The sequence below is a fragment of the Podarcis liolepis genome (assembly GCF_965112155.1).
Source record: "Podarcis liolepis genome assembly, chromosome: 2".
In the NCBI taxonomy this organism is placed as follows: domain Eukaryota; kingdom Metazoa; phylum Chordata; class Lepidosauria; order Squamata; family Lacertidae; genus Podarcis; species Podarcis liolepis.
The window spans coordinates 126,233,131-126,247,841 of record NC_139555.1 but is presented as its reverse complement, the minus strand read 5'-3'; the positions used below and the strand labels follow the sequence as shown (position 1 = coordinate 126,247,841).

Genomic DNA, 14,711 nt, shown 5'->3' with positions numbered 1-14,711 from the left:
CCAACCAAACATCAATCCCACCCCCCACATACAAAAAATCCAGAAAAAATTTTTTTTAAACATTTTAAAAACACTCTGTGCCTCTCCGGCAGTAACAACTGTCCTAGTGAGGCCTGTCAGGCCCCGCCCTGGGCCAGGTGGTAAGTGGCTGGGAGGAGCAGGGCCCTCAAGCACTCACTCACGGAGTCTTCCTGGGCAGCAGGCAGCAAGCCGCACGCAGTCCTTATGAGGCCCCAGGCCCCGCCCCAGGCCAGATGGTAAGTGGCAGGAAGGAGCAGGGCCCTCAAGCACTCACTCACGGAGTCTTCCTGGGCAGCAGGCCGCAAGCAGCACGCAGTCCTTATGAGGCCCCAGGCCCCGCCCCAAGCCAGATGGTAAGTGGCAAGAGCAGGGCCCTCAGGCACTCACTCAGGGAGTCTTCCTGGGCAGCAGGCAGCAAGCCACACGCAGTCCTTATGAGGCCCCAGGCCCCGCCCCAGGCCAGATGGTAAGTGGCAAGAGCAGGGCCCTCAAGCACTCACTCAGGGAGTCTTCCTGGGCAGCAGGCCGCAAGCAGCACGCAGTCCTTATGAGGCCCCAGGCCCCGCCCCAAGCCAGATGGTAAGTGGCAAGAGCAGGGCCCTCAGGCACTCACTCAGGGAGTCTTCCTGGGCAGCAGGCCGCAAGCAGCACGCAGTCCTTATGAGGCCCCAGGCCCCGCCCCAAGCCAGATGGTAAGTGGCAAGAGCAGGGCCCTCAAGCACTCACTCAGGGGAGTCCTCCTGGGCAGCAGGCCGCAAGCAGCACACAGTCCTTATGAGGCCCCAGGCCCCGCCCCAAGCCAGATGGTAAGTGGCAAGAGCAGGGCCCTCAAGCACTCACTCAGGGGAGTCCTCCTGGGCAGCAGGCCGCAAGCAGCACACAGTCCTTATGAGGCCCCAGGCCCCGCCCCAAGCCAGATGGTAAGTGGCAAGAGCAGGGCCCTCAAGCACTCACTCAGGGAGTCTTCCTGGGCAGCAGGCAGCAAGCCACACGCAGTCCTTATGAGGCCCCAGGCCCCGCCCCAGGCCAGATGGTAAGTGGCAAGAGCAGGGCCCTCAAGCACTCACTCAGGGAGTCTTCCTGGGCAGCAGGCCGCAAGCAGCACGCAGTCCTTATGAGGCCCCAGGCCCCGCCCCAAGCCAGATGGTAAGTGGCAAGAGCAGGGCCCTCAGGCACTCACTCAGGGAGTCTTCCTGGGCAGCAGGCCGCAAGCAGCACACAGTCCTTATGAGGCCCCAGGCCCCGCCCCAAGCCAGATGGTAAGTGGCAAGAGCAGGGCCCTCAAGCACTCACTCAGGGGAGTCCTCCTGGGCAGCAGGCCGCAAGCAGCACACAGTCCTTATGAGGCCCCAGGCCCCGCCCCAAGCCAGATGGTAAGTGGCAAGAGCAGGGCCCTCAGGCACTCACTCAGGGAGTCTTCCTGGGCAGCAGGCCGCAAGCAGCACACAGTCCTTATGAGGCCCCAGGCCCCGCCCCAGGCCAGATGGTAAGTGGCAAGAGCAGGGCCCTCAAGCACTCACTCAGGGGAGTCCTCCTGGGCAGCAGGCCGCAAGCAGCACACAGTCCTTATGAGGCCCCAGGCCCCGCCCCAAGCCAGATGGTAAGTGGCAAGAGCAGGGCCCTCAAGCACTCACTCAGGGAGTCTTCCTGGGCAGCAGGCCGCAAGCAGCACGCAGTCCTTATGAGGCCCCAGGCCCCGCCCCAAGCCAGATGGTAAGTGGCAAGAGCAGGGCCCTCAAGCACTCACTCAGGGGAGTCCTCCTGGGCAGCAGGCCGCAAGCAGCACGCAGTCCTTATGAGGCCCCAGGCCCCGCCCCAAGCCAGATGGTAAGTGGCAAGAGCAGGGCCCTCAAGCACTCACTCAGGGAGTCCTCCTGGGCAGCAGGCCGCGAGCAGCACACAGTCCTTATGAGGCCCCAGGCCCCGCCCCAAGCCAGATGGTAAGTGGCAAGAGCAGGGCCCACAAGCACTCACTCAGGGAGTCTTCCTGGGCAGCATGGCAGCAAGAGAGAGAAAATGGCTGCGCGATTTGGCTCTTTTATGGAGTCAGCCAGGGCCACGCCCATCTCCCAGGGGGAGGATGCTCCAGACCAGTGGAACAGGAATTTACACTGACTGGGGTAACCTCCCCCTGCCTGTGCCCACTCTCGGGAAACAAGGAATGTTGCATTGGACTGTTCCAATGGATTACATCCCACATGAACTACCAGCTACCTCTGGGCATTGAGGATGGAAATCCTCTCCCCACCTTTGCAACTGGACTTAAGGCACAGACAGGAAGCATGTTCTGGCCTGTGAATAAACAAGAGCTGTTTGAAGAATCGCTGTGTCGTCTGATATGTTCACCCACAACTTAACTCCCACAGTGCTTTCTTCATACTGCAATTGAATAATGAAAAGACTTTTTCTAATTCTACTTTGAGACGGGGAAGGAGGGGCTGCAGGTACCAGAGAAGTCTCCTCGTGAGCCTATTTTCGCTCAGAGGCACCATGTGGCAGCCCCAGGGCTGCTTCTTCCTTTGGGTTTAGGGGAAGATCCTGCTCAAATCTTCCATTCTTGGACAAGGTGAGTGAGCGGGTGGTTGTGGAAGAACTCCAGGCACACCTGGAGGATGCAGACCATTTGGATCCCTTCCAATCGGGATTCAGGCATCACTATGGGACTGAAACTGCCTTGATTGCGCTGGTTGATGATCTCTGGTGGGCTAGGTACAAATGTGAGAGCTGTTTCCTAGTTCTGCTGGATTTCTCAGGGGCCTTTAATACCATTGAGCACGACAACCTCCTGGACCGTGTAGAGGAGCTGGGAGCTGGCAGCACTGTTATGCAATGGGTCTTCTCCTTTGTCCTGGGTCGTATCCAGAAGGTGGTGTTGGGGGATGAGTGTTGGACCTCGGGGCTCTCACTTGTGGGGTGCCACAGGGTTCCGTCCTCTTCCACATGCTTTTTAACATCAATATGAAGCCGCTGGGAGACATCTTCAAGGGGGTGGGCTGGGTGTTCATCAATATGCGGATGATACCCAGTTCCACCTCTCTTTCAAATCGGAACCAGTGAAGGTGGTGAAAGTCCTGTGTGAGTGCCTGGAGGCGGTTGGAGGATGTATGGCGGCTAATGGATTGAGGTTGAATCCTGACAAGACAGATGCACTGTTTTGGGGGGACAGGGCAGGCAAGATTGGATAATTCCTGGTCCTGAAAGGGGTAACTGTGCCCCTGAAGGACCAGGTGTGCAGCCTGGGAGTCATTTTGGACTCACAGCTGTCCCTGGAGGCACATGTCAATTCTGTGTCCATGGCAGTGTCTACCAGCTGCCTCTGGTATGTAGGCTGAGACCCTACCTGCCCGCAGACTGTCTCTCCAGAGTGGTGCATGCTCTAGTTATCTCCCGCTTGGACTACTGCAATGCGCTCTACGTGGGGCTACCTTTGAAGGTGACCTGGAAACGACAACTAATCCAGAATGCGGCAGCTAGACAGTTGACTGGAAGCGGCCAAGACCACATAACAACACCAGTCTTGAAAGACCTACATTGGCTCCCAGTATGTTTTCGAGCACCATTCAAAGTGTTGGTACTGACCTTTAAACCCTAAACGGCCTCAGCCCAGTAGACTTGAAGGAGCATCTCCACCCCCATCATTTTGCCTGGACAATGAGGTCCAGCTCTGAGGGCCTTCTGGCGGTTCCCTCACTGTGAGAAGCGAAGTTACAGGGAGCCAGGCAGAGGGCCGTCTCAGTAGTGGCGCCCGCTCTGTGGAAAGCACTCCCATCATGTATCAAATAAATAAACAACTATCTGACATTTAGAGACATCTGAAGGCAGCTCTGTTTAAGGAAGGTTTTAATGATTGATGTTTTCATGTATTTTTAATATTCTGTTGGAAGCCATCCAGAATGGCTGGGGTTAATAATAATAATATTGAACTAATTCTTCAGTCATGCTTCTGGAGAGTCTTCCTGCAAGCAGACCACTGTGTACACAAGGGTTTCACAAACCTGGGTTTCCACTCTTTTTGGAAGACAACTGCTAAAGACATAGGAAAAACAATCATTGGAAAACAAATAAATATTGATATATATTTATGAAGGCAACCCAGCTTAGGGAAGATTTTTATGTTGATGTTTCATCGTGTAAATAAACAATAATAGTCACACATACGTATATACGTATATTATTTAAACTATACAAATAATTGTAATAAATCAGTATGGCCCCTGCGTCTTATTACTGCCTCCCTGTTACCTAGCCCAGTCTTAAGCAGACATGGATTATGCCTTTCCTGTTCTTCTGGCCTTTTTGAGGAGCCAGGAAGAGTCTCCGTAAGACTCTCAACTTAACTCTATTGATCCAGTAGTAGATAGGTAGCCGTGTTGGTCTGCCATAGTCAAAATAAAAAATTCCTTCCAGTAGCACCTTAAAGACCAACTAAGTTAGTTCTTGGTATGAGCTTTCGTGTGCATGCACACTGTATCTGAAGAAGTGTGCATGCACACGAAAGCTCATACCAAGAACTAACTTAGTTGGTCTTTGTTATGTTCCAGCCCTTCGCAACCAGACAACATGAACTCTCAGCTCATCGCGGCTGCCTGCTGTGGGGAGACCGCGTCGTGATTCCCCAGGGACTCCGTCAGCGCGTCCTGGAGGCTCTGCACGTTGGCCACCCGGGAATTGTCAAAATGAAGGCGTTGGCTCGGTGTTACGTCTGGTGGCCTAATATGGATGATGCCATCACTGCCTGGGTGTCCGCCTGTCAAGCGTGCCAGGAGTCGAGGCCTGCACCACCGGCAGCTAAGGGACACACCTGGGAGACGCCAAAGACACCCTGGTCGAGGGTGCACATCGATCTGGCTGGCCCCTTTCACGGCCGGACCTTTATGGTAGTGGTGGACGCCTATTCCAAATGGCTGGAGGTCGCCCTGATGCCCTCCACCACTACCGAAGCTGTCATCCGGGTGCTGCGAGGCCTGTTTGCAACGCATGGGTGTCCTGATGTCCTTGTCTCTGACAACGGACCGCAGTTCACGTCAGGCACGTTTGAGCGGTATCTTTTGGGACTGGGCATCCGCCATGCCCTAACGGCACCCTTTCATCCATCCAGCAACGGGCAAGCGGAAAGAATGGTGCGCTCGACAAAAGAGGCACTGGCGCGCCTGGACCGGGGAGACTGGCATGAGCGGGTCGCCGAATACTTGTTCGTGCAACACATCACCCCTCATGCGGCCACAGGGAGGAGTCCTGCTGAACTGCTTATGGGCCGCCGCCTCAGGTCACCGCTCGACCGGCTACACCCAGACTTTGCCGTGGCTGAACCCCCAGGCAGTGCCAACGCACCACGGTCATTTGTCCCAGGGAACCAGGTCTTTGCCCGGAACTATGTGGGGGACATCCCTTGGGTGCCAGCCACAGTAGTGGGAGTCACTGGACCTCGCTCGTACCAGGTGGCACTCGAAGACGGACGCTTGTGGCGACGGCACATAGACCAGCTTAGGCGCAGGGTTGGGGACTTGGACACTACCGAGGTGCCCCCAACTGCGCTTGCGGCTCCAGAAGAGACACATACAGATGGCGAGGCCCCACCTACACCTCCCTCGCAAACTGCCAGCGTGGAGCCGAACTAAGCCGTTTCAGAACAGACTCAGACCACTCCACTTGCGGAGGCTCCACCCACAGCAGCGGATCCAGGGGAGTTGGTTCCAACGCCACCTAGGGTCGCACCACAGCCTCAGCGAGAACTGTGTGGCCCTCCGGACTTGGCTACCAGTCCCCGGCGGTCTGGCAGAGTTTCCAAGCGCCCAACTTATTTAAAGGACTATGTTGTTGGACAGGTATCACTGTTGGTCTAAGTATGGGAAATGTACCCGATATGCTTTTGTGCTTAATTGAACCATTACGCGTAGTGCTGTATATAAGGAAACCATTACGATTGTAACTAACGCCTTATCTCGGTGGGGAGGGGTGTTATGTAGTGTAGTTTCACCTGGGCCAACAGGGGGATACTGTATATAGTTTTCACTCAGGTCTGTAGATAGTTTTCACTCAGGTCCGCGGCAGTTATTTTAGGCGGGAACTCTGGGCTGTTGTGGTTACAATGTTGACAGCCGGCTGCCTATAAATACAGGCCGGCTGAGCTGTTCGCAGTCAGTTCTATTCCAGCTTACCATAATAAAGAGCTACTTGAAGAAATCGCTGTGCCGGCTGCTATGTCAACCCACGACTTAACAGTCTTTAAGGTGCTACTGGAAGGAATTTTTTATTTTAACTCTATTGAAATGATACAATAACAAAAGTACTGTAAATAAGGAAAAAATAAGTGTGCAGCTGCCACCCTGCTGTGGAGGGAAACATAAATCCATCATCTCGTACACAAATAGGAAGCCACCCGCCCCCGCCCCCATTTCCACTCTCCGCTGTGGGGAGAGAGGCGACTTGGGGGGAGGAGGAGGGGGCCATTTCCCGACGGAGCCCCAAGAGCAGGAGGCCAAAGGCAGCGCCATCTCTTCCTGTCTCCATCCCAACACAGGCAGGGGCTGCTCTGCCAACGTAGCTCTAGAGGCGCGCGCCTGCAGTTTCCGGGGGGGGGGCAAAGTGGAAAGGGGGAGGTTTCCCGAAGGGGAGGAGGGGTGTGGGTTGACTAGTTCCCCTCACCCCCCCCCACTCCGCTTTCTATTGCGGGGAGGGAACCCGGAACAGCGAGCAAGGGAGGCGGAGGTCCAGAGAGGCCAAAGAGGTAAAGAGGCTGCGTGGGAAAGGGGGCGATTTAGGGGGGAGAGGGAAAGACAGAGACCCCTCCCGGAAACAGAGCCATAGCTATGGGGGTGGGCTAGCCGGGGGGGGGGTTGGCTTTTTGCACCAGGTGGCGCCTCCAGCAGGGCGCCGTTGAGGATGTCTTTGTGGGGACGCAAATGTCTCCAGTTGGGTCTTTGACTCGGGGGGGAAATCCAGCCTAGTTTTTCCCCCCTGCCCGCAAAAAAGCCCCTCTCCTGGGCCTCATAAGCAGGGGCTCCGATCCCCGCAATCCTGCTGCGAAGGGGGGGCCCAACACCTGCAGGGATTGCGTGGCAGGATCTCCTTTGGGGCCCCCCCACCACCACCCATGTTTCTTTTTCCTGGGGGTCCAGGAGGTGCTCAAGGCCCCCGATCCATGCAATCCAGCTGCCCTCTCCTTTGCAGCGCCCTCCCCTCCACACGCGTCTCTTTCCCCCGGGGGCTCAAGCGAGGCTGAACTGCCCTGCACCCCCCCCGGGCTCTCTTGCCTGAACTGAAACGTGATGCCCACCAAGGGGGTCCCCACGAAGACCCCCGTCCCCAAGCAGGGTTGGATTTGATCCCAGGACCCAAACATGACGCCCCCCGCCCTCTGCCGTTCCCCCCCTGGCAGGAATCCCTGCGCCTTGAGGGAGAGACGGAGGCCACGAAAGGGTTAAAGGAAGTGAAATCGGCCTGGATAGAGACCCCCCCCATCTCCGTCTTGGGAGGCCCCTCCGGATGGAGAGTGGGATGGAGGGAGGAGAGCAGAGGAAGATGGGGGGCTGAGGGAGGAATGGCAGCATCCCTGGGGGATAGAAGGCCAGCCGAGCAGAGAGGGAGGGAGGAAGACTCTTCCTTTTGGAGAGATGTCTCCATCCTTGGGCGCTGGAGGAGGAATCTCGGGTGGTGGGTCTGCCTTGGCTTCTCCCTCCTGCCCAGGAATCTGCCACTCCTTCAAGTCGACCAGAGAGAGAGAGAGTTGTCCCTGATGGTGGGGTTCTTTCCACTGATTCCCCCACCTTTCCCCCCATGGAAGCTCAATCCTCTCCCCACTGGTCCTCGAAAGCTACTGCATTGATGGCTGTGGGCTGCATTATACCAAGTCAAACCCTTGGTCCACCTTGGAGAGCAGAAGAGAGAAAAAGCTGGAAGGTCCTGAGAGGGAGGAGGGAGGAGGAGGCCTTCTCCAAAGCGGCTCTTTGCTTCTGGAAGCCCCGCCCAGGAAGTAGCCAGAGACTTTTCCCTCTCTCTCAGGCTCCCAGTCTTCAGTGTTTCCTCTGCATGGTTAATTGATGGTGGTGGTGCTGATGATGTACAGTGGTGCCCCGCAAGACGAAATTAATTCGTTCCGCAATTTTTGTTGTCTAACGAATTTTTCGTCTTGCGAAGCACGAAATCCCATAGGAATGCATTGAAAATCAATTAATGCGTTCCTATGGTCAAAAAAAGTCCAAACAAAGCCAAATTTGGTACAACAACAGTTTATTAACTGCTCTTTAAAGTCACACATACTGTAAAGAGCAGTTCGAAAATTTAAGGGAAAATAAATTAACTTTGTAAACAAAACATGTATTTGTTTTTAGTCAAAGAAAAAAAGTCGCGAGACGTTTTCGTCTTGCGAAGCAAGCCCATAGGGGAAATTCGTCTTGCGAGGCAAATCGCGAACGGAAAAACCTTTCGTCTAGCGAGTTTTTTGTCTTGCGAGGCATTCTTCTTGCGGGGCACCACTGTATATATACCAATCAAGGAATATGGGAGAAGGATGCTACAAAAAGGTTTTCAGGGTTTATCGGTAAGTATATCCTGAAAGCATTTCTATTACTTTTATTTTTTGTAGGCAATGTCAGAGTGGGTTACAAACGGAGATACAATCTATCAGCATCCAAAGATCCATAATCCGCCCCAGTCTGGGGCATTTCCATGATAGACGATGCCTGTGGCTGGAGGCTCTACTCCCAGGGCTGTGCATCTGCAAGCCTGGAATTGCCAGTATTACAGGAAAGGGTTGGGAACTTGCCAAATTTACAGACTGTATGTGAGTGAGTTTGTGTGTGGGGTGATAGTTTACAGCAACCGTGTAAGTTTCTCCATCCGTAACTTTTCATGAACCGATATTGCGATAGGAATTCTAAAATAACTATGCAAAATCTACAAAGAGACTCTCAGGATAATGGAGATTGCGAGTCTTCCTGGTCCACAGTCCACATCCTCAGCCTGCAGCCCACAAATGCTGAGACCATAAACCTTTTATTAGCCCTTAATGGGACACCAGCTACTTTGTTAGACTTTCTTCAACACATGAATATTTTTGAATACTTTTCCAGTGACGTAAATAGCACTTCCATTTTACTCATTCCGCACAGGAGAGAATCTGATCTGCAAGTCTGAGCTCAACTTCTTCCTTGAGACAGAAAAATACAGAGACTTTGAGAGGTATGTCCTTCCTCTTGCCTGGCAGACTGTATCTTGTAGGTCTCGTTTCAGTTTGTGGGAACATGAGAAAAGTCCTGCTGGATTAGGATCAGGGCCCACCTCGTCCATCATCCTCTTCTCACAAGGACCAGGCAAGGAGAACCCCCCCCCCCAGCAGGGCCAACAACTGTCTCCCCACTCAGGACTCCCAGCCCCTAGGATTCAGATGAATAATTCCTCCGTAGGGGAGGGAGAGTAATAGCTGGGAACTGAAGGAGTGCTACTGAAATGGTGGGTGGTTCTGAGAAGGTGGACACAATGGAGCAGCCTCAGGAAGTAAATGGTGCAGGATTAGGGAATGTGTGCAGTTGCTTGGAGTGTATCAGGAAGATGTTACACATCACGGAGGAAGGAGGGAACAATACAGATATTTAGCGTTTTCAGAGGAGGAGGAAGATGGAGAAAGTGTGTCCCTCCAGGTGTTGTTCCAGTAGAATTCCCGTCATCCCTGGTCGTTGGCCATCCTTGCTTGGGCTGATGGTGCTTTGAGTCCAGCCACATCTGGAGGGCCAGAGGTGCCCCACCTCACCGTAGAACCCTGTAAGTTCTGGTTCTCCTCACAAGAAACGGCAGCCTTGCCATACGTCTGGGTGGACCTTTTGCCGATCTTGTGAAAATCCTCCTCGATTCCCGGGGGGGGGGGACAGACCTATGGCAGCCCTACCTTCTCAACCTTCTTGATATGGTCCAAAGGGAAGCAGAGCAATATCTTTGGCCCCAGGAGTTACCGGAAGGAGGCATACAAGGACTCCACCCAACATGTTGCAATGTATTTGGACCGATAGAAGCTCCATATAAAGCACTCAGGAGTCCAGCTGTGTTGCAAGGAGGGCTTTATTCCAGCTGCAGTCCTGCAGCATCATAAAGTTCCACAAATCAGCCTTCCTACATACAGGGGAGAAGCCAGTGTGGAGAAGTCAAGCATACCTCTGTATACTAGCTGGCTATAGACCATCTCTTGGGATGCTGACGCCCCACATGAAACTGAGTCAGCATTTCCACTTAGCATAGTGTTAACTCCTTGATACCCACAACACTCCAACACAATCATCTTAAGGACTCCACTCCCGATTCGTGTAGGGTTTACTTCTTAGCTTCTTCTTTTCCTGAAGATATTCACGCAAGGCAGCAGAGGTTTAGGATCTTTTAATTGATTTTTCACAAACATAAATACAACTTAATCTTTTACAGTCATCTTTTTATGTCGTCTTATTTACACTGCGCAAGTTCACACACAGACTTCCTTCCTTCCCTGCTTCGGTTTTCTTACTTTATATCTTCTCTTGCAGATTCTTATTTACCTTCTATACACATCACAGGATTTATGTTAACCTTGCTACAGTATTTAGACTTCTACAGTTAATTCTTATATATGCAAGAAATTTACCCCACTCTTCTTCAAACTTTGTCCCTTTTTGGTCTCGAATGTTTTAAGTCATTTTAGCTAATTCTGTATACTCAAAAAATTTAGTCTGCCACTCCATTACTGTTGGGGTCTCCTGTAATTTCCACTTTTGAGCCACGAGGATCCTAGCTGCAGCCGTAGCATATTGAAATAGTTTACGATCCTCCTTTTTCACCTCCTCCCCTATTATCCCTAATAGGAAAGCCTACGGTTTTTTAGGGAATATATACTTAAAAAGTTTCTTCAGTTCATTATATATTAGATCCCAAAACTTTTTCATCTTATCATATGCCCACCGCATGTGGTAGAGATCCCCATCCTTTAGTTTACATTTCCAATAGGCTTTATTGCTCGATTTGTACATTTTTGCCAATTTAACTGGGGTGATATACCACCGGTACATCATTTTTCCTAAATTTTCTCTTAAGCTGGAGCACGCTGTAAACTTTATACCTTTGTTCCATAATCTTACCCATTTATCGTAAAGACCGCCCACTTTATCATGACTTCTTTTGTTAACTCATCCTTAGTGTCCCATTCCAGGAAGTAATGATACATTTTAGACAAGAGTTTTGTTCTGCCCTCCAAAATTTTTATCTGGTATTTGGACTTTTTCTCACAGAATCCCATTTTTTTATCCTCTTTTAACAAACCATTTCACCTGGTGATATTGTAGCCATCCCGTAAATCCATCTGTTATATTCTCATATGGTCTTAATTTCCACCCATTCTCCGTTTTCACTAATATATCTTCATAAGTTACTCTCTTTCCCTCCATATTTTTTTTTTATTGTTAACACATCTATCGGGCACCCCTAAAAATATGGTTTGTAAAACCTTTATGTATTTTCACATTATACCATAGATAGGAGTGCCACCCGTATCTATTATTATACCCTTCAAGATCCAACAAATCAGTATTTTTTAAAATTATCCATTCTTTTATCCAGCACAAGCAAGACACCTCATAATATAATTTCAAATTTGGTAGTGAAAATCCTCCTCTCTCCTTCCTGTCAGTCAATAGTTGAAATTTTATCCTGGGTCTCTTCCCTTGCCATATGAATCTTGATAAGACTTCTTGCCAATCCCGAAACTGAGACGACCCTTTAATAACAGGAATCGTTTGAAAGAGAAACAGCATCTTCGGTAGAATGTTAATTTTAATCGCTGCCATTCTTCCGCTCCAGGATAACTTTAATCTATTCCAAATATCCAAGTCTCTTTTAATCCCTTTCCATACTGGGGTATAATTGTCACTAAATAAGTTGATGTTTTTTGTCGTTAGCCAAATCACTAAATATTTTACTTTTTTCACCACATTAATTCCGCACTTTTGTTCCAGCTGTTCTGTCTCTTTTCTATCCATGTTCTTAACCATCATTTTTGTCTTTGTTTTGTTTAGTTTAAATCCTGATAGCTTACCAAATTCCTCTAATTCCTCCAATGCTTTCCCAACACTTATTCGTGGTTCCTCTAAAGATAATACAAGATCATCGGCATAGGCCTTCTGTTTAAATTCCTTTGTTCCAATTTTTATTCCTCGTATTTCTGGTGATTTTCGTAACTTATCTGCTAATACCTCTAAGACCATTATGAACAGCAACAGAGACAAAGGGCATCCCTGTCTCGTGCCTTTCATAATGTCAAAAGACTCTGTCAGAGTATTATTTACAATTAATTTGGCAGTCTGATTAGAATAGATTGCTTCTATGTCCTTCATAAATGAACCTTCCACCCCCATTGCTTCCATACTTTTCAATAAAAATTGCCACGACACATTGTCAAATGCTTTTTCTGCGTCAATAAATATTAACGCCGCTGGTACTTCATTTCTAACTTCCAAATATTCTATTACATTTACAAGGTGTCTTACATTGTCTTTAAGTTGTCGGTCAGGAAGAAAGCCCACTTGATCTTTGTGAATAAACTCTTTCAAGCTTCTTTTCAATCTACTTGCCAGTATTTCTGTGAACAGCTTATAATCGTTATTCAACAATGATATCGGCCTCTAGTTCTTGATGTTTAACCTATCAGTTTCTTGTTTGGGAATTAGGGTAATATTTAGTAGAAAGTCCATCCGGACCTGGAGCTTTACCTACTTTCATCTTTTCACAATTTGAATCTCTTCTGTTGTTGTTGATTTATTTCATTGCTCTCTTTCTTCAGCTGTTATTTGTTTCCCTTTATGATCTTTTAAATACTTTCCTATTTTTCTTGCTTCTTCATTCTATTTCTTATATAATTCTTTGTAAAATTCCTGGAAGATCTTTATTTCTCTCGGATCTTCTATTTGATGTTCTCCTCCTTTTATTTTATTTATCGTATTCTGGTTTTGTTTTTTTCTTAGTTGCCATGCGAGGAGTTTCCCTGCATTATTAGCTGATTCAAAAAATTTCTGTCTCATAAATTTTATTTTCCATTCGACTTCTTGATTTACCAATATTGAAAATTGAGTTTGTAGCATTTTAATTGTTTGCTTTATCTGTTCATCTTTAGGTTTTATTGTTAGTTTCCTTTCACACTCTACCAACTGAGCCAAAATTTCTTCTTTTTTCTTTTCTCTCAACTTTTTCCTATAACTATTTTGCTGTATCAAGCAGCCTCTCATGACAGCTTTACTCGCGTCCCAAACTATGTCCAAACTTGTTTCTTTATATAAATTCCATTTAAAATATTCTTTTAAAGTCTCTTTTGCTTTTTCAATCACTTCTTGATTCTCAAAAAGATTTTCATTCATCCTCCATCTGAATGAATTTTGTTCTTCTTAGTTCTAAAATCATAGGGTTATGATCTGATAATGTTCATGGTAGTATCTCACTTTTCGCTATTCTTGGAGCCCTTGAAATCCAGATATAATCTGTTTTTCCCCAGCTTTGATGTGGCTCAGAGAAGAAAGTAAATTGTTTTGTGATTGGGTGCTTAAGTCTCCAAATGTCTATTAGGTCAAGATTATCGACAAGATCAAAGAAAGTCCTTGGTATCTTGCCTTGCTTAAACTTTTTCTTTTTTCTTGATCTATCTACTTCTGGCATCACCACACCATTGCAATCTCCCATTAGTATTATCTTTTGATCAACAGTTTCTATCAGTCTTTCTTCCAGCTTCCTGTAAAATTCCCCCTTATTTGTATTTGGCGCATAAATCCCAACCACACTGATTTTCTCCCCCTGGTAATTAATTTGGACTACAATTATTCTCCCTTCTTCATCCTTAAAAAATAATTTAGGCTCCCATTTCTCTTTAATATATAACACCACACCTCTTTTCATGTTAACATTTGAATTAATAAATTCCGTACCCAACCTTTTGTTTTTCAGAATATGTTTATGTTTTTTAGCTACATGGGTTTCTTGTAAACAAATTACATCAAGATTTTTTTTATTCAAAACGTTTTCAACTTTATTTCTCTTAGATTTCTCATTTAATCCATTCACATTCCACGTTAACAGTTTCAAAGTCATTTTTACATATTTAGTTCTCAGCTATGAATTAAATTCAAATTCGGGTGGTTTTGTCCCCAAGGTTCACTTCCTCTTCCTCTTCGTCCTCTACTTCCTCCTTTTCTCCTTCCTCTTTTTCTTCCTCTTCCTCTCTTTCTTTTTTTCTTCTTCCTTCTTCCTTCCTCTGAGTCAATCTCCTTTCCCCCAGGTCTGTGAACAGCTCTATCTCCTTCCAACTTTCCCAACTCCCTCTCATATCTCCTGGAGAATTTCTTTACCTCTTGAATATCAGTTAGCCTAAATCTTTTATCTTTATAATAAAAAGAAATCCCCTCGGGGAATTCCCACCTATGTTGTATTCCATTTCTCTTCAACAAACTCACTAATGGTTTGTATCCAACCCTCTTTCCTAAAAATCTAGTGGGAATTTCTTTAAAGATGATAATTGGCCTACCATCGATTACCAATTTATTTTGGTAACTCATTCTCAAGATTGCGTTTCTCATATCTAATGAATTAAAAATCATTAGACAGTCGCCTGGTAGTTTTTTTGATTTAGCCTTTAAAGATCTTACTTTTATTCTAAATACGTTCTCAACTGTGTATTTAATTTCTTCTTCTTT

The 14,711-nt window shown here is 48.2% G+C and overlaps 1 protein-coding gene across 7 annotated transcripts in view; it reads left to right on the top strand.

Moving 5' to 3' along the window:
- The window catches only part of LOC310701296 (uncharacterized protein), a 95,161-nt gene that overhangs the window by 64,476 nt on the left and 15,974 nt on the right, over positions 1-14,711 (top strand). For 4 of the 7 annotated variants that reach the window (XR_014522984.1, XR_014522985.1, XR_014522987.1 and 1 more), the window contains one exon: positions 9,132-9,201. The exons of 2 other annotated variants lie outside the window; for them this stretch is intronic. The gene's annotated coding sequence lies outside the window, so the exon portion shown is untranslated. Of the gene's footprint in view, positions 1-6,621; positions 6,749-9,131; positions 9,202-14,711 lie in introns of those variants that run through there. One more of the 7 variants, XR_014522986.1, reaches the window with a different exon arrangement.